This window comes from Mirounga angustirostris, unplaced genomic scaffold (genome assembly GCF_029215605.1).
Source record: "Mirounga angustirostris isolate CCGP_5_RB_7025 unplaced genomic scaffold, mMirAng1.0.hap1 SCAF_6, whole genome shotgun sequence".
NCBI classification, from domain to species: domain Eukaryota; kingdom Metazoa; phylum Chordata; class Mammalia; order Carnivora; family Phocidae; genus Mirounga; species Mirounga angustirostris.
In genome coordinates, this window is record NW_026991714.1 from 54,254,231 (window position 1) to 54,275,080 (window position 20,850).

At 38.3% G+C, this 20,850-nt stretch overlaps 1 protein-coding gene across 5 annotated transcripts in view; it reads right to left on the reverse strand.

Annotated features, from left to right (window-relative positions):
• Positions 1 to 20,850, reverse strand: part of DNM3 (dynamin 3) — a 560,145-nt gene that overhangs the window by 167,943 nt on the left and 371,352 nt on the right. The gene's annotated exons all lie outside the window — the stretch shown is intronic.

The following is a 20,850-nucleotide window of genomic DNA, read 5'->3' on the forward strand; positions in this document are numbered from 1 at the left end:
CTTCTTCCCTGCAAGATGGCACATGCTAATGGCCTTGAAATTAAGGTCAAGTGCCACCTCCTCCATGAAGCCTACTCTGATTACAGCATGTCATTTATGTCTTTTTTTTTTCATTTTTCTATTTTTTCGAAAGATATTTATTATTTATTTTAAAGAGAGAGCATACTAGTGGGAGTGGCAGAGGGAGAAGAAGAGAGAATCTGAAGCAGACTCCACACTGAGCATGGAGCCCGACGCGGAGGTTCGATCACATGACCATGAGATCACAACCTGAGCTGAAACCAAGAGTTGGACACTTAACCAACGGTGCCACCCAGGCACTTCATATATACCTTTTTTTAAGAGCTCTCAAATTTCCCATGTCTTTTTTCCTAGGCTACATAGGATGCCATTTCTTATTTATGTTCATCTTGCCTCTTCAAATAAATTGGAAGCTCTTTGAGGGCAAGGTTTACGTTAAAATCCTTTCGTGTTTACACTTACAGTTATATACACTGCTGCACATACAGATACTGCTTAATACACAGTGGGCTGTAAACGATGCAGCATAAATAAAATTCCAACATGATGAAATGTTACCACTATGTCATATTTATACCATTTTACTACTGTGTCTACATATCTATTCTTATGTCCATTAATATGTCTATACTATTACGTTAAAAATTAAACAGGGGTGATATAAAATCTTATTTTAATGCCTGAAAAACTGATTTTGAATGAATTTATAGCTTTTTGCTAGTATCCTATTAGGTGAAATTTTACTAGCCTAGGCCAATATACTTGATTTTATTAATACAAACCTCATGGCTTAAACACATGCATGCACATTAACATTTCAATACACTTCAAAACAATGAAAAACCCAAACCAGGAGATACATTGTTCTGATGAGGTAAGAAGAGATGTAATTTTTTTAAAAAACAGGAGAGCATAAGAAATTAGAAGAGAATTAAGAAAAATGTATGAAAAAGTCAGTAATGGCACCAAATACATTTTTGAAATATGTAATAATGGCACTGAATTTATTTTCTAAATATATATTTATTATAATTCTTCACTGGCTTTTTGTAACATTTCAAAAGATTGTGATAATATTTCTCAGGCTAACAGATAATCAGAATAGAATGAGGTTTCATGACAGATGGACAGAATATTCCATACTGCTGGGAATAGCTGAGCTTCACTGGAGCAAAGATTCCTAGTTTTGACCACTCCTCTTCTCACACTCACATAATGATATCCCATGTTTATTCTGTTACTGCATTTAACATGCCGTATACTTCTAATTTGTTAAATGTCTGTTCGCCTATTGAGAAACTGACGTATATCAGTCCTCTCTCAGTGCTTCACCACCCTGCTAGCAATGAACGGAACATTCCTATGACCCAACCGTACAGCAATGTGTGTAAGCCACATGGACGGTACCACTGCACCAGCCAAAGGAAGAGACAGATTGTGCCACCAAGAACCTGGTCCAAAAACAGGGCCCATAGATTAGTCCAAGTTGAAAATTAATCCCCCTCATCCAGGGACTGTAAATGTTTTTGCAGAATCCTGGAAACTCATGAGATACCAGGGGACACCCTTATTATTATAATTTGCTTGTTGCTCAAGAGATAATAATGCTCATCAATATTTTTCCTGACAGAGTTTTCTTTTTTCCTTGATACATGTGGCCAGAATGTTTGCGAACAGGGAAACTAGAGACATTATCCTGGGTTTGGGGGTAGGTACCTGGGCCAAGAAAAATGTGATGCTCCATAAAATAATGCTAGCCTTTCATCCTTTGAGTAACTGACACAAGAGTTATGTAAGCATACATTTCCATCATGCTCCTCAACCCTGCCTCATTCTCCAAAACGAAACTGCACTGCCATTCAGAGTAAATTCAAATTCCTTGCCATACCCACTGTGCCAAGCACAGGACTCCTGCTTTCCAGGAAAATCAATGCATTTTTATTTTCCACACAGAACACATCTAGCCATATCTTCTTGTCTTTGTCTATCCTATTTTTTTTCCACCAGAAATACCACTGCCTATTTGCCACTCTGCAGAGCTCTTGCAAAAGATGACTCCATCTAGTTCAGACTTAATGTGCATTTTTTTCTTAAAGTATTACAGGTCTCATGTTTCTGTCTTCTTTTCCTTCCCCATCCCACTTGCAGACTTATTATTTTTAAATCGGGGAATCCTTTAAAAAGAATTCTGACGCCAAAGCTCATTATATTGGGTAGATTAAAAGGTGATGCTTCTCTGATTGAGGCAGGAGCAGGGCTATGAGAAAACCTGCCCAGTAGACTCATCCTTTTGCTCAGATGTTGCCTCTAAGAAATGCAGTTGGAACACTGAAGGACTCCAGTACACAGGCCTGGATTTCCAGATCCCTCTTCCTGAGTCTGGTCTACCTGCCAGCCTCGTTCTCCTGGTGTTCTCATGGTGCCAGGGCTCTGTCCTCCCCCAGTCTGCCTGGAACTTGATGTGCCTTATCTCTCTAGGTCTCCTACACCGAGCGGCTCCGTCTAGCTCCCTGCGAATTCTGAGCAAACAGATATCTCCCAGAGCCATGGATGTGATTTAGCAAATCCTTCTGGTTCAAACCACCCCTGCCATACCCTGCCTGATGATTGGGCACTTTGATGCCTCCTCTACCATTTCCAGAATTTCTCTCATCCCAGGCCAATCCCTTGACAGCATTTCTATGCTTGGTTTATTCTCCATCTTATTTCTAAGTGGCCGAGTGTTTCACCAAAGTGTGTGTATGCTCTGCCTTTTCAACTACAAGGTAAACTCCTAGAGAAAGAACAAATCTGCTACTATTATTACCGTTATTATTGTTTTTGTTAATCATTCTATGTATCTTGTTCCTCTGCTATTATGTAACTGTGTCCTGACTTCCCTATCAAAGCATAAACTCTTTGAGGGAAGCAACTGTTTCTTAGTTTTAGTTGCATAGTTGACACTCATCAAACACATGTTGAATGAACATATGACTGAGTCCCGCATGGGCTGACATAGTGCTTTGCTTAGATTAAGGACTCAGAGATGATGAGTGACTTAGAAAATAATCAAAATATCAAAGAAAAAAGAAAGGCCATAAAAATATTGAGAATACCAGAATACTAGATCCACATGCTGTTGAAAACTAAAATCTGGTGTTTATTGCTATTAAGAAGTTATAACTAAAGAGATGTACAAGGATGAAACTCATAATACAAACTGCCCATCTTTTCATTTAAGCTCTAATGCCCTGCTTTAATCAGAATTACATCTTGAGTACTAAACAGCATCTGTGAGCCAGGAGGCTGCTAGGAAAAAGTACTTCTTTATATTTTTCATCTTGGGCACTGAAGAAACTGCCCATGTGTAGGCTTGATGGGCTGTCACAGTAGGCCCAAGAAAACTCTATGGTTTATATGCCATTGCCTTCAGGTCTGCCCCCCGCACTCACTCAGATGCTTAAATGGAGCTACACAATGGCATATCCCCACCGGGTAAGGGAAAGACAGCAATGCTTGCCATTACCCAACTTGAGACCTTACCCTTTTCCTGGCTCCTTCCCTCTCTTCAGAGTCCAATTCAATTCCCACCTCCTCCAGGAAGCCTGCCTGGCCATAAGAGCCCACTGGAGGGCTCCCTCCTCCATTCTCTTTGCATTCTTAGACAGTACCACTTTTGTTTTGTTTTGCACTTAGTATATATTGTATTTCCAGGTACCTCTAATACCCTCAAAATGTGCACTCCCCTCTCCTCCCAAAAAAAGGACTTTTGTAATTTTAAAGTGAGAAAATTAGACTTTATTCTCAAATGTTTATATTTAATCTCTATATTAATTCTTATATTTAAAGAAATAGTCATGAGTATTTATACATACAAGATTGAAAATGGACAAGACTGATAATGATAAGCATACCAAAGAATAAATTTAAAGGACTTATGCCTAAGCATAGCAGATTGACCACATCTCTTCTCCCTCCCCTAAACCCATTATGATGATAGTAGAAGAATAAAAAGATATTGACCCACAAGGATAAAGAAAACAGGAGGGGAGAAAACATTAGACAAGAAATTTCCTGAAAGCTCTGGAAGAGAGAAGGCAGAGGAGTATTCATTAACTTAGCATACAGGAAGGAGTTATTCCCCCAAATTCCTACAGAGGGAGAGAATGGAGGAGAAGCCACCCCAGCTGGGCCCTGTCCTGTTCTTTGGAGGCACCTGATACCCTACGCAAGGGGACGGTTGTGGGGCTGAGACAGCAAGATCAGATATACAGAGGTACACGGAACTAATGACACAGGGTTACCTCCTCAACACACAGCAGTGCATTCCTACCCTTAGCAGGAGATCAGAGGCTTTTTCTCTAGAGAGAATTATATAAGAGAAGTTCTGGGACCGAGAGATACCAGGCAGGGGGAATAGCAAAAGAGGAATAAGAACTCGAGAACTTAGTGAAAGTCTTCATGTTGAAATGTCCCTCCTCCCCTTTTCCTGCCCTACCCCAGAGTGCCAGCAACCAGATGTATTTCTCTGCCTCCAACCAAGCAGGACTATCAGACTGCTCTTCTCGAGGGAAGTAAACAGTTTCAGAGAAAATGTTCTGTATTCTAACATTTCAACAAAAAGAGCAGCTTGCTACCTGATCACCTTACAGAGAGATCCTATATTCTGCAAGCCTCACCCACACATAGTTTCCAAGTAGGGGAAGGGCACAGAATCTTAATAGATTAGATGCATCACAGCTATTAAGTGGATTCTGAGGATGGGCTATGTCAATGCCCATTCCAAACTCCTTATAATGCTTGCGTTCAACTCAAAACTCTCCCTTCCCAATCTTGCTCTCGTAGCTAGGGCTCCAGATGAGATATAGTTTCAGCCAGTCTGATATATTCCTATTTATGCCGGCCTTTGATTCAGAAGTGAGTCACACCGGTGAGCTACAGAGTATGTGGCACCTGCTTCATTGGCCCAGATCATGGCAGAGGAGGGATGGCTCTGGATCCAGAGGCTGTAATATGGGGCGGGGGGGGGGGGGGGGGGGGGGCTTCCCGACTGTGTAGCAGCCAGTTTGGCAGAGGCAACAGCTCCCTGGCAACCCCAGCTCTGAACTCCAGTTTGGAGAACCAGTCCGGGAAAGTCAGCCCAATTCTGTAATTTTGCCCTCCCAATGATTCTTTGAGCAACTTATCTCCCTTAATAAATATTTTTCTACTTAAACAACTAGCGTAGATGCTGTGGTTGACAACTAAGAACTCTGAACATACAGTATCTATATCTAGTCATTATATATGGTTGTTTTAGAAAAAATGAATAGTCAGTAAAGCAGAACAATAGCATTTCCCAACAATACATGATTTAAAAAAAAAAAAACGAACTGATTATTAGCATGTGTGTGTGTGAGAGAGAGAGAGAGAGAGAGATGGAGGGAGATGGTTTATGCAGTTATGAATTTCCAGGACTTTTCACTCAAGGAAAGAGTCTTTCACCAGGAAAAAAATTCTATACATGAGAAATTTTAAAAGGGTAGGTAAAAAGGATAGCATTTGAGCAGCTCTGCAAGAAACAAAATAAGGCAACAGATGTAAATAAAACAATGAATTCCAGTGGCATATATGTTCATAGACTATTTATAAGCTACCTCTGTAATAGCAGTGTACTTCATGGGTTAAATTTTTTCTACTAGTAAGCGAAGTACAGGGACTTAGTTCATGTTTTATACTTTTTCAGTTACTAGGAAGGAAAAAAATTTACTCAGCATGGCACAACATACTGTAAGCACTTTAAAATGAGCATATTTCAAATGCTTAATGGCCTCATTTCTTCATTTCTCTCTGTTTAAAGAAAACACAACTTACATTTTTAAAATGAGTACCTTTCAAGTTTGGAACAGTGACTGGTTTGCTTGAAAAGGTGTGTGATATGATACAGATTTCTGGTAGTAATATCCCTCAACTCTGACTCCAGTGGTTACACATTAAATTACAAAGTGAACTTAAGAGACTCCACAAACTCTGAAATTATGCTTACGTTGTAACAGCTTTCAAGTGCATATTAATCATACAAAATTCTACATGTATAGCCCTTCGAGTATACTTGTATTAAATAAAAAGTGTTACTTTGGCTAAGTATACCCTACATTCGTAAAAGTTCAACTCAATAATTAAGTACCCTGTTTACAAATGCAGCATAATTTTTACTTATCTGAGAAAATGGGGGTCAGGAAGGCATATACAAATAAAATCCTCTGACGATTCCCAGAACTTAGTAGATGAATGGTTTAAATTTTACCCCCATCATTTGTCACCAAGCTACAAATAAAAATCAAAGCCGAATTTTCCCCTCTCCTCTATCATTTCAGCAAAGAAACACTCTAAAAGAGGCAGCACTATGGAGAAAAGCAACAGGACTGAGCATCCAACCCAATTAATGAGCTTTTGTGCAGTTCTTTGCCATTGACTGGGAAGCTACCCACCCCCCACCACTGATATTAACATAATTCTGTAGGGTTCTTGTTGAGACTGATACAGTGTGTTTGCAAAGGAGAGCTGAGTACCCTGCCCTTTGTACTTTAGTGAGAACCCTTCTCCCTGTGTTCCAGGGAATGCGGCCTCGAGATGGATTAGGGAAAAAGGGGCCCCCTTCCATGCACCTTCTGAGTTGCAGCCCTGGACTTAAGATGACATTTGGCTGAATTGCTCCAAGCACAGCTGGTGGTCTGCGTACTGTTATTGGCTCAAACACATATTCACACAGAAACAGGGCTTTGGATAAGGGAAAAAGAACTGGAATAGTTCTTCTCCATTAATCCTAATCATGTCTGCTGTTTTCTGAGGAAAGGGTGAAAAAGAAGAAAAGAGCACAGGGAAGGGAAAGGAGAGGGTGGAGGAAGACAGAAAGGATGAGTGAAGCGACTGATTTATAAGGGGGAAGGGATTGAAGCTACCCAAGCTAAAAGTGCTCTCTGCTTTCACTGCATGCTCAGGTGGCCCCATCCCGTCTCCTAGAGACAAAGATCATCAGGAGAGGACTTCCAGGAGAGGCCGTGTGGTGAGGGGAAAGGACACATAGTTTGGGGGTTAAGACACGGGCTCACATATGAGCTCTGACACTAGCTATGTGAACCTAGGCAAGTTACCTTATTTTTCTAAGTCTTATCTCTGTATGAGGTGATAATTCATGCCTCATAGGGGGTATGTGGATTAAATGAGATTATGTGCATTACATATTAAATGAGAGGGCTGTCTATTCAGGGACTCCTGATAAGTGTTTCTTTACTTTTCCTTGGGGAAACCCTTTTTTAGCCATCCACTTCCTACCCATAAACGCAGTAAGGTTTTCTCTCCTCAGAGTAGTTTGTAACAGTCAGCTTTTACACTTGTAAGCCATAGAACTATGAAGGGAAAATTGCAAGTTAATTATATGCCCACCAGATAAACACACATTAAGCATGAACAATATCAAGCCAGGAGGGTGGCAAGCAATGAAACAACATAAACAACTTTAAACTATGGTTTCCTATTCAAGAGAGACTTGTAAGAAATCCAGAATTGTGGAACTGTGTCGACAGCCATGGAAAGAGAGAGGAGATAGGACTATAGGCTAAGAGGTAATATTAATCCCTCTTCCTCACTCCCACAGTGGACTGCACAGAATACATCAAGGGGGAGTATCTGAGGGGAGATGAAAGTTTTCAAGGAAATATACAACTAAAAATTCCATAATTAAAGAACCATGTACTTTTTATTACAGATACGTTTTTACACTTGTAAAAAATAAACAAGAGCTTCAAGACTGGCTAAAAAACTAAAAGGCAGGGAAGGCTTGTTTTTTTCCTCCAAACCTCTTCCATCCGGGCAGTTTCGCTTTCTGCTGGCTCCAAACCAAGATGGCCTTGAGTTGGCAGCTTTTGCTGCTGCGTAGTTTGTAAGTTTCTCCCTCCGCTGCATCCAAGGAAAGCTCCCCCTCTCACTCTATTTGTCTTATATTACCAATTGGATTTTAAAAACCAAGAATGGGGACTCTGTTTACCTCTTCAGATCCCTGATACTAGTGGGCACTTATTACATGATGATTTATGGTATCAAACTCACCTATGTTATGTCCCATTCTGCTAGGCTTTGTTTCATGCAAAATTACATTTATAATAAATTGTCAGCAAGAGAATCAATTACTGTTAATTATTCTCCTCAGGTAATATATTTGCATTTAAATCAGGTCCTTCAATCCTTCTGCCTGAATTGACGGAGTCATTCTAGTGCTTTAGCAAACTGGTAGGGGTGAGATCCTTAGGTTGCCCTTCAATCATCCCAGTAGGTAGCTGTCTAGTCCAAGGCTGGACTTGAAAACTCTGATTGCTTCTCCAAGTCTTCAAGCAGTAAGTTTCTCCAGCTAAAGCTCCCTTATCCCCAGAGTTTCTGAGGTCTTATGAGAATTCAAAAGAAATTTCGTGTTGATACTTAATAAAATTAGTATAAGGGATTTTCTGAATTGTCTAGGGAACCACATTATAAGTAAGCATCGGCAGTCAATTTTAGTGTCCATGTTTGTGTTTGCACCAAGGAGCAGTACTCTGTTCATAGCGTACCGATAAAGAAAAGAGCAGAGAGAGACATCCATGCATCAGTTATGGACTTTCCTCCAATGACATCACAGTGCCCTGGGTGGAAAGAGGTTTCATCCCAATAGGATAGAAGTGGCAGGAGGGTGGTGAGCTCATACAGCGCAGGTCAGCCTGGACATGCCAATCTCAAAAGACCCTATGCCTGCCTGGAAGCCAGAATATATTCCTGTTGACTAGCTAATTATGTTTCCTAAAAGGACATCATCTCTTACATTAATGTTGCTGATCAGTGAAAGTTTCTTGGTAATATGAATTTGTTTGAGTTTGACGTGATTTGGTTTTTTTGATGTAGAATGACAAGTATGACATGTTTATGTATTTGTAGATATATTACATAAATTTTGTTTCTACATATTTAAGTAATATTATGAGTTAAAATAGTTTGCCTATGCTCACAATGGACGAGGATCCTTTTCCTTTAAAAGCTGTTTGCATATTATCCAAGTTTGAAAAACACTGGTTTAGGAAAAGTATATTTGGAATTCTCTTGAAAAAGCTGACATCGTCAAAATAGGTACAAACAAATGACCTTGACTTAGAAATGATTTGGAGCAGAGCTTAGAAATTGCTTCAATTTCTAAATGCCCTCAGCAAGACCAGGAGAAAAAATGCAGGTCTGGCCTTCAGAAGCTGGGAGGCCCAGCCATGCCTGAAGCATATATTGAGGATCCTTGGGGGGACTGTTTTCCTGCTCTGTGCTTCAGTTTCAACATATGTAAAGCAGGGATAATAATACCCAAACTCAATCCTTAAATTGAAAAATGAAAACAAATAAACTTAACTTTATGGGAATAAAGAGGCAATAGATGCAAAAGCAGTTTCATCTTTTGAGAAAAAGAAGGTACTATTTAAGGGAGGAACTCTTGAAAATATCTCAACAATATGTGTCTAATTCATACTGACATGTGTAATTGAACCTATGTTTAATTTTTGCTGCAAATTGTCTGCTTCCTTTAAGAAGCTGGGGTGGTAAAATGCTAAGTCGTGTAGTTCAAAAATAGAGCTGTGGAAGAATTAGGGATACCTGGGATAAGACACAATAAAGTTGGACCCTTAACAAAAGAAGAATGTGTGAAACAAAGAAGGGAGAGCTGTAGGAAAAAGTTGTGCCAATAGTAAGAAAAGATATCATGAAGTTGGTGGAATATAATAGCAAGGAAGTAGGGATAAGGGAGATTTTCACACCCAGATCTCACTAATGACATAGAAAGTATTTAATATAGACAGGACCCAGTGAAGTCCCCAATGTTAAGACCCACAGCAACTCAAATAGAGATAAACTACATACATAGGAATGTTGAGTTTTATCCCACTTTAGATGACAGAGTTTATACCCTCCTCTTTCCCCTTCTTTTTTTAATATTCCTTAAGCTTAAATGCTTACAATTAAATCTAATCAATTCCTTTTTCATTATTTAGAATAATTATATTTCAATATGAAAATCTTAATGGTTATTAAAATAAAACTAGAATGATGAGAACCGTGCTGGCTTTCTAGGAGTGCCAGTCCTCCCCGCTCCCAACCTCAGTTCCTTAAGTATCACAGAAATGTTGCAAAACATAGTATTTTGTAGGTTCATCAGGGAAGCCTTCCTTGATATAAGGAGTGATATGTATGATTTAAAAGATCACTTGGCCACCCTGTAGAGTGTGAATTAGGGAGGGCCAAGAGCAGGAACCTAACAGGAGACTGATGCAGCCGTGCAGGAAAGAGACAGCGGTCATTCCAATGAGGATGGTAGTTGAGCGGAGAAGTGATTGGGCTTGGGAACAGGTTTTGGAGGATAGCAGTGGTTGGCAAACTGTAGCTCCAAGGGCTAACTCTGGCCTTAGCTTATGTTTATATGGCCCAAATAGCTAAAAATAGGTTTTACTGTTTCAAAGGGTGATAAGAAAAGAAAGAGAAGAGTAAGTGAAATACATCATATATGGCCCCCCAAAGTCTCAACTATTCACTATCTGTTCCTTATAGAAAAAGTTTGACAACCTCTTGCAGTAGAGTCAGCAGATCATGAAATCAAACTGGTTGGAGGGAGGGATGAGGGGAAGAGAAGAATGAGGGAAAGCACCCGTGTTTTTAGTTCAAGCAGCTGTGTGATGGACATGCCCTCTCCATGTCGGCCAATCATACCTTCTTGGGTACCTCTGCTTTATCTTGTTCATGTCTTTGTTGTTGTACTTCTTTTACTATCAATTTACTTATATGTCTGTCTCCCTTGCTTGGCAGTGAATTCCTTCAGTAACTCTACTTTTTCTCAATATTTATGGCACCCAGCTTTGTACAAGTCACATGCTCCACAACTATTGGACATAACTGAACTGATGATATATTAAATTCATTTTTAGTGGTGCTGATAACATCAACTTCTTAATAAATACAAAATTATAATCACTTTTTTGTGTGTGCCTAAGAGTTTATAAACCATTTTTGCAACCCACCTGTTCCTCACTACAACCTTACATATTGATACTACAGTAAACTTCAATTATACCTACCCCTTACAAGAAATTATATTTTGTGTTGATTTGCTGATATTTAAAATTTTAGGAACTATAAGCATTTCTTTAATGTGAATTAAAATCCATCCCTTTGAGGAAAAGATTAGAAAAAGGACAGAATAGAGCACCTCAGTGGCTCAGTTGGTTGTGTCCGACTCTTGGTTTTGGCTCAGGTCATGATTTCATGGTTCTGAGATTGAGCCCCCAGTCAGGCTCCACACTCAGAGGGGAGTTTGCTTGAAGATTGTCTCCCTCTGTCCCACCCCCCCAACTCGCAAGGGCATGCATGCTCTCCCTCTCTCAAATAAATAAATCTTTTTTTTTTTTTTAAAGAAAAAGGACAGAATGAAAAGACAAACCTGGCAGTGGAGATTATGAAAAGTCAAAAAGAGAGAAAGAAATCTGGGTATTGCAACAACAATTGGGACATTGAATTGGGTGTGAGGGGGCTGGTGAGGAACAAAAGGAATAAAAGGTGGGCTTTCACATGGTGAATTTAATGGTAGTGCCTGTTACCAAGATAAAGAAGACAATGGACATAAAGGTTGAGTTCTGTCTTGGAAAGTTATATCTGAGATGCCAATTAGACATTTAAATATATATGTCTAGAAGGTCATTGGATATCCAAGTTTGCAGTTTAGAGTTGGGGATACAATGGTGGTAGTCATAGAAATAGGGCGTGCAGACGGTATTTAAAGCCAAAGGACTAGATGAGTTCAGCTAGAGAGTATGTGTGTAGATAGAGAAGAGGAGAAGCCCCAGCCCACTCCAACGTTTAGAGGTAGAAGAGCAGAGAGAAAGAGAACCAAAGGAGACTAAGGAAGAACTGTGAGGGGAAAAAAAAAAAAGGAAAAATGTGTTCTAAGATGGAGGGAGAGGTCAAATATATCTACTACTTCAAAGCAATACAGTACAATGTGGATAGAAAAGCAACCATTACATGTGTCCAGGTATAGGAAATTGATAAGCATCATAAGCACTGTTTTGGTGGAGGGTGAGAGCAGAGCCTGCTTGAAGTAGGTTGAAGTGGGTTAAAGAGACAATGAGGAAGTACTATAGATGTGTCAAGGAGAGATATTCCCATGGAACATTTAACCCTCAAGCTGTAATAAGAGAGAAACTGGACAAAGAAAATAACATGCACTGAAAAGAACATTCAAACTTTGTTAAAACACTCTGTTAGTACTTGTATTTTTCCCACTTTTCAAATAGCACATGTCCTATAGGACAGTGGGAGTGAAGTGGTTAAACAAAGGGTCCTTTCCTGGGGTCAATACAGCACAGAGGGGTTCCATGCAGAGCAAGCAGTTTCCTGAAACAATATACCATGAGCCCCTGCTGTGGTGAGGAAGAGGGGGCTGTAATCCTTTTTTTTTTTTTTTAATTGAAGTATAGCTGACACACAATGTCACATTAGTGTAGTGATTGGACAACTTTACATTATGCTATGCTCACTGGAAGTGTAGTTACCATCTGTCACTCTACAGCGTTATTACAATACTATCGATTATATTCTCTATAGTGGGGACAAGAATTTAAAAGAACTTCATAGGCATGTTATCACATGCACAGTTTTGTCCAATGAAGAAAAAGCATTTTTTTTAGCTTGTATCCTATTCAAGAACTTTGCCCCAACAGAAAATCTGGCTCATTCTCACCTGGGACAGAGCTCAGCAAACACAATATTGTCAGAACAGAGACCAGCCAAGAAACATCACAACATGGCAAAGCCATCAGCAGGGTGACAGGCTAAGCAGGATCACAGTTTTGACTCCCCCAGTGAAGGAATTAAAGGACAAAACAAAACTCTAACAGCACCAGAGAGGGAGCTCTGAACAGTGCAAAGGCAAGGATAAGAATTTTCTACACGAGAGTATGATGTCCTAGCACAGACCAGTATAGGATAAGGTACATACAGCAAAGAATCAACACAACTTGGACAATGAAAAAAGTATTCTCCTTACTAGTTCTTCTTACATAAGAACTCAAACATATATGCCAGTGTGTGTGTATTTCATTACATCCTATTGTAATATACATAAATATATCTATGTAATAAAAAAGAATATATTTCTTACTCTGTACCATGGACTCAATCTCTCCCCCCTCATATTTTCATAATCACTTGAGTTTTAAAATTCCAAAAGCTATTGCTAGAGTTAGAACTTATAGTGTAGGCCTAACCTGGTTATTACTGTCAACATTTTTGTACATAGAGTCGACAGAAGAGTTAATGATAACACCTTACACAGAAACCTGCCTTAGCTGGATATATTTCTGTCTAACTGCGCTATTCATTACAAATAAATGCTACTGATGCAGGCAAACACACACACACATGTGCGCACACATACATTAGGTATTTGCCATTTGATTGTGAACTCCTGCTGATTTTGTCAGATTTAATTGTTTTAGAACGTGTATTTCACAATTATTTGGTTCAAATATCTCTTTCCTATAGACAGTAAGTCACTGGTGAATAGGGAAATGTCTCTACTTCTAGAACTCTGAACATGATAGGACTCAATAGTTGTTTGCTGAATGAATGAAAATTAAGCACAATAGTTGTCCGACTGAATTTAAAGTATTTATTAACCTTGGTGAGTTTGTATACGCATAGACTTCCCAGTTGTATGATTCCCTTCTTTAGATAAGACAAGAAACATAATGAAAAACTAGCTCTTTGAATAATTTATACCAAAATCTTGGCCAAACAAGCTTTTTATGGATACTGCATATAGGTGAGAGAGATTATTCAGAGATGATCTATTTTTTAAAGGATTCTGAGGTACAGTTTGAGCTGTGTAGGAAAACTGTGCTCCATTTCAGAAAACGGCAAAAAGAGATCTTCAGTGAAAACTGTTGATGGAAAACATTTTAGAATTTATATTCACACAGCACACTCAAGTTGTGGGATTGTACTCCAAATCAACCATTAAATGAAGTTAGAGTATTCGCTAGAAACTATCTGGGAATAAACCTAGCAGGAAATATGCAGTGCCTACATGAATAAATTTATAAAATTATGCCAAAGGAAAAAACTAAACTAAAATGAGAAACAGATCTTGAATAAGAATCCCACTATTTAAAATTGTAAATCCTCCTAAAATTAAATAACTATAACATAATCTCAGGGAAATTTTTCAATGTAATTTTGTGAGCGGTAACTTGACAGAATGATTCTAAATTTCACTTAACAGAATAAACAGATGAGATGAGCCAGGAAAATTCTAAAAAAGAAAAAAACAGTAATACATGTAATCACAAGGATTCAAAAATTTAAATTTAATATAAAAACTATAAGGTGACAAACATCAGAAGCCTGTTGTAAAATTCCACTGACAGATCAGTTGAATAAAAAACAGAAATAATGAAACAAAAAATGACCCATTTAGTTTGTGATAAAGGTAGCATTACAAATCAGACTTCTGAATAAATAATTTTATGAGAATTGGCTTCCATCCCTCCTTTCTCCCCCAAAATAAATTTTAGATGGGTCAAAACTCAAAATCCTAGAATAGAATTTAGTTGATTTGGGTTAATATTGGAGTTTAAAAAAAAAAACAACTTTTGATATTTGACACAAACACTGAAGCTATAAAAGTCTCATGGATAGGAGATGCTTCATGATGAAATAACAGACAAAACTGAAACACAGAAGGCAACTAGAGAAAAAGTGCTTGCTGGCAACATATATGGCTAAAAGTTAATAACCATAATCTCTAGAGAGCTTTTTAAAAATCTGCTTAAAAAAACAAATCAACACTAATAGGAAAATGGTCGAGAATAGTTTTAGTAGTTCTCAGATGATAAAAGACAACTGGTCAAAAAAACATAAGACACCAAACTTCCCTAATAATCCAAAGGAATGCACAGCAAAACTGCATGTGTGTGAATATTTGCATATCAGACTGAAAATATCCCATGTTGATCAGATATGGAGAACTGGATATTTTTATGCATTCTTGACTGGAATGTTAACTGGCACAGTCTCGGAGGAAAGGGAATGTGAAAATATCAACATTTTAAATGTATCCATCCTTTGACCAAGTAATTCCATTTTCCATTTTTAGGAATAAAAAAATCCTTGCACCAGTGTACATATATAAAATGTTACTTTCCTCATTATTGTTGAAAAACTGAACTGTCCATCAACTGGAGACTAGCTGAAAAATTATGGTACATATTAGTAATAGCTGATATTTATTGATGTTTATTTTTCTAAGCACTTTATCATATATGTAGTCATTAAATCCTCCCAATAATATTATGAAGTAGGTACTTCATTCATCACAGTTTAAAAATGAGTATATATGATAAATCCAGGGGCACCTGAGTGGCTCAGTCATTAAGCTGAGACCTCCGGCTCAGGTCATGATCCCAGGGTCCTGGGATCGAGCCCCGCATGGGGCTCTCTACTCTGCGAGAAGCCTCCTTCTCCCTCTCCCACTCCCCCTGCTTCTGTTCCCTCTCTGGCTGTGTCTCTCTCTGTCAAATAAATAAAATCTTTAAAAAAAATAAAAATAAAAAATATATGATAAATCCATACAAAAGAATACTGTGTGACTATGAAATAAAGTGACATAACTAAATTCAGTGGAAAGAGCACCAAGATTTTTCTTGATTGAAAGAATCAAGTTGTAGAACAGCATGCATAGTATAATTATATTTATATTACGTTATGTAAATTCAATGAGACATTGGATTTTTTTTTAAACTTCCTATTCTTGAACTTTTTACATAAAAGGTATGCTTAAAATGAGGAAATTAGGCACTCATAAAGGTTCTGTGGCTTATTTCACTTAGTATAATACATTCAAGTTCATCCACGATGTTGGAGATTGGATTTCCTTATTTTTTAAGGCTGAATAACATTCCATTTTCTTTTCTATTTAGATGTCAATGGACATTTAGGTTGTTTCCACATCTTGGCTATTGTGAAGAGTGCCTCAATAAATAGGGGTGCCGATATGTTTTTGAGATCTTGACTTCAATTCTTTTGAATAAATACCCAGAAATGGGATTCTGGATCCACATATATAAGGTATGTAAAATAGTCACACTCATGGGATTAGAGTAAAATGATGGGTGCCAGAAGTTGGGCAATGAAGGATATAGAAATCACCAATCAACAGACATAAAGTCAATTATGCAAGATGAATAAATTCTAGAGATCTACTACACAACATTGTGCCTACAGTTAACAGTACTGTATTGTACCCATAAAATGTATTAAAAGGGCAGATCTAATGTTAGGTGTTCTTACTGCAACAAAACCAAATTTTGAAAATGAAGTATTTTTTCATTTTGAGAAATGTAAAGTTAATAAAGCTTTTTTTTTGTTCCATTTGATTCTCTTATACAAGTCCTAATAGATCTCCCCTCTTTTTAAACCGATTTGGGCCTCAAAATCAAATTCTTAGCCCTTTCCCCTTATTTACCTTTATTATTCCCAAGATTCCCTGAATGTGGGATGAAACAGAGTTCTCAGAATTGCCAGTCAACATGCTACCAACTCGTTAATGCATTTTTATGTGAAAAGACAGTAGTCTGGCCATTTAGGAATAGTTGCTAATTAAAGAGCTCAGAGTAGAAGCTATAGAAACCCTCAAAGAAATGCAGGAGGCCTTTTTGTGCTGCCACCAGAAAAAATAAAGACAAAGTTGAGGTGACTAGAACGAAGTATGTGAAACCAAAGAAAACAGCATGATGTAATGGGAGGAGAACAACCTAAGTTCTAGTCCTGGCCCTGCCACTGGCCAACACTGTCATTCTGGGCACGTTCCGTTTCCTCATGTAAGAAACTAGAAGTAAGACAAGTTCACTAGCACCCAAGGCTTTCTCTGGATGTGCTTCAGGGGCCCTCACGAAGCTGGAGAGCCCCAGGCAAGCAGGCTGGATCCTGGGCTCCCACCCTGCCTTAACGAAAACAACTCCATTTTTATTTATTTCATATAATGGGATTTCATGGAAGATTCTGATTGAATAAAGAGTTATAATGCTTAAAACAAAAAATAAGAGAGAAAAGTTTGAAAACCGCAAACTAAAGCTGATGTCTGAGGTTCCTTATAGCTTTAAGTTCTTGTTTTGAAATTAATCTATGCTTCAGAATGTATGGGAGTGAGCAGTGAAAATGCAGTTTGCCCTGAAGAAAATTTCCAAGTCACTGAACATCAATCATGAAGAGTCTCTGTTGCTAACATGTGGCAAGTTGATTTTTTTTTTTTTTTTTGCTTCCCTCGGGTCAATTTACCATCTGCCTCATCTTCATCAAAACATTAATTTCAGCTTAATCCCCTTTCTTCCTCTCTGGTGGTAAAAGGACCTGGCTCACTTTGAAATAAAGCAAATAAAGTTCAGCTATGCTTTCAGAGGCAGGGTGTTTTCCATGTGATTATTATAGAACTCCAGAATACTAAAATAAATACAGTAATTTAGCTCTTTTCAGAGACTGAAAGTCTTAAAAAACATTCCATTAAAATAAACTAAAATTCATTAAACATATCAAGTATTTGCCATATGCAAGGGACAGTGCAAGGTGTATCTGGTGATAGAAATGTGAAAGACTCTGCTCTCAAATCTATACTCTCTGGTAAGGGAGGACAGCAGAAGGATGTGAGTTCAAAGGAAAGAAGCGCCTCCTCATCGGTGGAAGGGATGTCCAGAAATGTTTTAAGAGTCTTGAAGGTTGGGCAGGATTTTGATAGGCATAAGTATGAGGACAGGGTATCTCTGGTTAAGAGAATGCTAAACTAAGAAGTTTTAATAAGCAATGCAACATTTGGTGAACATGTTCTTAAAAAGATTAAGCTAGTATTAGAATAGAGTGTAGATAGAAGAAGGCAGATACAAAAAACTGGGAAGGCAACTGGGATCTGGGTGCTTCACTGCTCAGACAAAAAGGTGATAAAATAGGATGATGGCAGTGGAAATATCAAGAAAGTGATTGATGGAGCTACACCTAGAGCAGACTTGCAAGAACTCAGGAAATGGCCAGAAGTACATGGTAGAACAGGTAGGAAGCCATTACAAGAGTCAAGGAAGAAGACAAATAGTAACTGGGACTAAGGTGACTGGAGAGTAGAAGGTGAAGAACATGCATATTGGAAAACTATCTAGAATTAAAACTAGCAGGGATTTAGTGATGGATTGGACATGGAGATGATGTTCACTGAGATAAGGAACAACAGACGGGAGATGAGTCATGGGATCAGAGAGGCTGTGGGTTCCATTTTGGACATTTGATGCTAAGGAGTCTGAAGCATCCAAAAGGAGCTAAGGTAATGGGAAAAAGAGTGCTCTCTATTTGACATATGTTTTTCTCAGAGGAATGTGAGATTTCAATGAATGCAAAGAACTGTAAGGATTAATGGGTGAAAAGTTACAGAATATATGGGAATTTTTCACAGAAGAAAAGGTATACAGTGGGGCCTGCAGATGTGTCTAGAGAGGCAAAATTTAAATTAGGTAATTTGAGGGGTGCTTGGGTGTCTCAGTTGGTTAAGCACCTGCTGTTTGCTCAGGTCACGATCTCAGCACACGATCTCAGCATCCTGAGATCGAGCCCCACATTGGGCTCCCTGCTCAGCAGGGAGTCTACTTCTCCATCTCCCTCTGCTCCTCCCCCCTGCTTGTTCTCTCTCTCTCTCTCAAATAAATAGAATCTTTAAAATAAATAAATAATTTGATTATACTCTGCTGATAGAAATAGAAATTGGTACTTAATATGAAAAAAACAAGAATAGGTCTTTTTCTAGATTTTGTTTGTTTACTAATGCTTAATGAATGAGGGAGTTGTGTCTCTCCTGAGATCTCTGACAAGTGGAATGTTCTCTCCATCCCATGTTTGAATGTTTAGAACTCTGTTAATGTTCTATTTAGTTCAAGTGGTTGTATGTTGGTTCTTTGGCGCCGCTGTCAATAATAAAATTCCATAAAACAAAACCCTAAATATGGCTTTGTTTTTCTCTTTTTAAACATATCTGATTCTCAGCCCAAACCAAGATCCAAGTTTTTCTTCTCATGTGGGAGACAAGTGTAAGTGACTGACCGCCATTAAAATTATTTTATTCACTAGACCTCACTGACCTTTTGCTAACCTATCTCTCTATTCAGCCTCCCAAATCCTGCCTTTCCTTATTGTCTATTGTTAGCTTCCTTGATACAGACCTCTGCCCCTTCAGGAACTGCCTGCTATATTCTTATTCCTTCCCGTGCGAGAAACCAGGGGAACCTGTATTTTTAACAAGGGTCCCAAGTGATTTGATTTGTGAGATTAGGTAAATTTGAGAAAATCTGTGCAGAGCCTCTTCAGGGACCACCACAAGGACCATGTTCCTTTTACCTACTATGCCCCCAGCAGGTCTGAGCTTTACTCTTTTCATATGAGGCTTCAATATGTTTTCATCTGAAGCAAAAATCTTACTGCTCAAAACACTTGAAAACTGTGGTCATGGATCCATTACCACTTCCGACTTTCCTGATCTCCTTGTCCATTCCCATGTCAACAATGCACTCACAACCAGTCTAGAATCCTTCAGCTACTTGATGAAGCATTCTTGAGGGCCAAATATGTGATAAGGCTTATTTTATGTCTTAAGTGTAACTGAACAAAACAAAATTCTTGCCTCATCTTACGTTGTAGTGGGGAATATAAATAACAAAATAAGTAAGTTGTGTTTAAGTCTGTTTTTCTCCTAGAAGTTCCAAAGAAAATGGAGTTTGTTAAGTTAGTGGGAAATCATTCAACATTAATACAGGGCCAGAGAAAAGTTTACTTTCGATTTATTCTCTAAAGAAAGCAATTTCTAGGCAAAGTGAAGAGGTACATGAAATATAGGAAAGAGATTAAATGTCCTCAAATAATCTTCAAGTACATTGAAAGTGCCATTCTAAGCAACTGGTATTCTTCCTAGCATGCATCTTGAGGGGAGGCAAAAAGTAGACAATACTTTGTTAGCGTAGGTCTATTTACTGAGCACTCTTCAAGCTAAATAAACAAGTGAAATTAGAAATTCTAATTTTAATTTAAACTCTAGTATTAGAAAATAATGACTGTTATGGAGAAAAATAGAGCATGAAATGGAAAATAGGGAAATCCAGAGAGAGAGAAAAGAGAAAGAAAGAGAGAATGCACAATTTTAAATACAGAAGACAAAACACTCATGAAAAGATGACCATTGAGTGAAGACCTAAAGGAGGCAAGGAAATGAGCAATGTGGGTATTTGGAAGAAAAGCATTTCCAGACACAAGAAATCACAGCAGACGCGTAATAAGCATTAGTAGAGTGAATGGATATAAATGTAGGAACTGTTTTACCACGGTCACTTTCTCCTCTGGGAGCCATCCCTTCTCTTCCCGTCTTTACAGCAAATGCCATGTGCTTTAACTAGAATCACCACTTGAGACTATGGTATTCGAACCAACAAGAACATTTATTACTGATATGATCCAAGGTCCTCTCTTCAGCTGAAGAAACTAAGGTAGAGGGGCGTGTGACTTGACTGATATCAGAGTGCTCATTACCAGTAGGATAGAGCTAAAACTCAGGACTTCTGAACTCCAGCCTTAATTTCTTGCAGATGAAAAGATCTTTAATATGTGAATCAGAAATCTAAATGATTACATTTTTTTCCAGTTACATTTTTCATATAAATGTTTTATTAGTGAATAGATACTCATACTAATGGGGGCAATATCCTTAACAGTGAATACTGCTTGTGAGTTCCCATA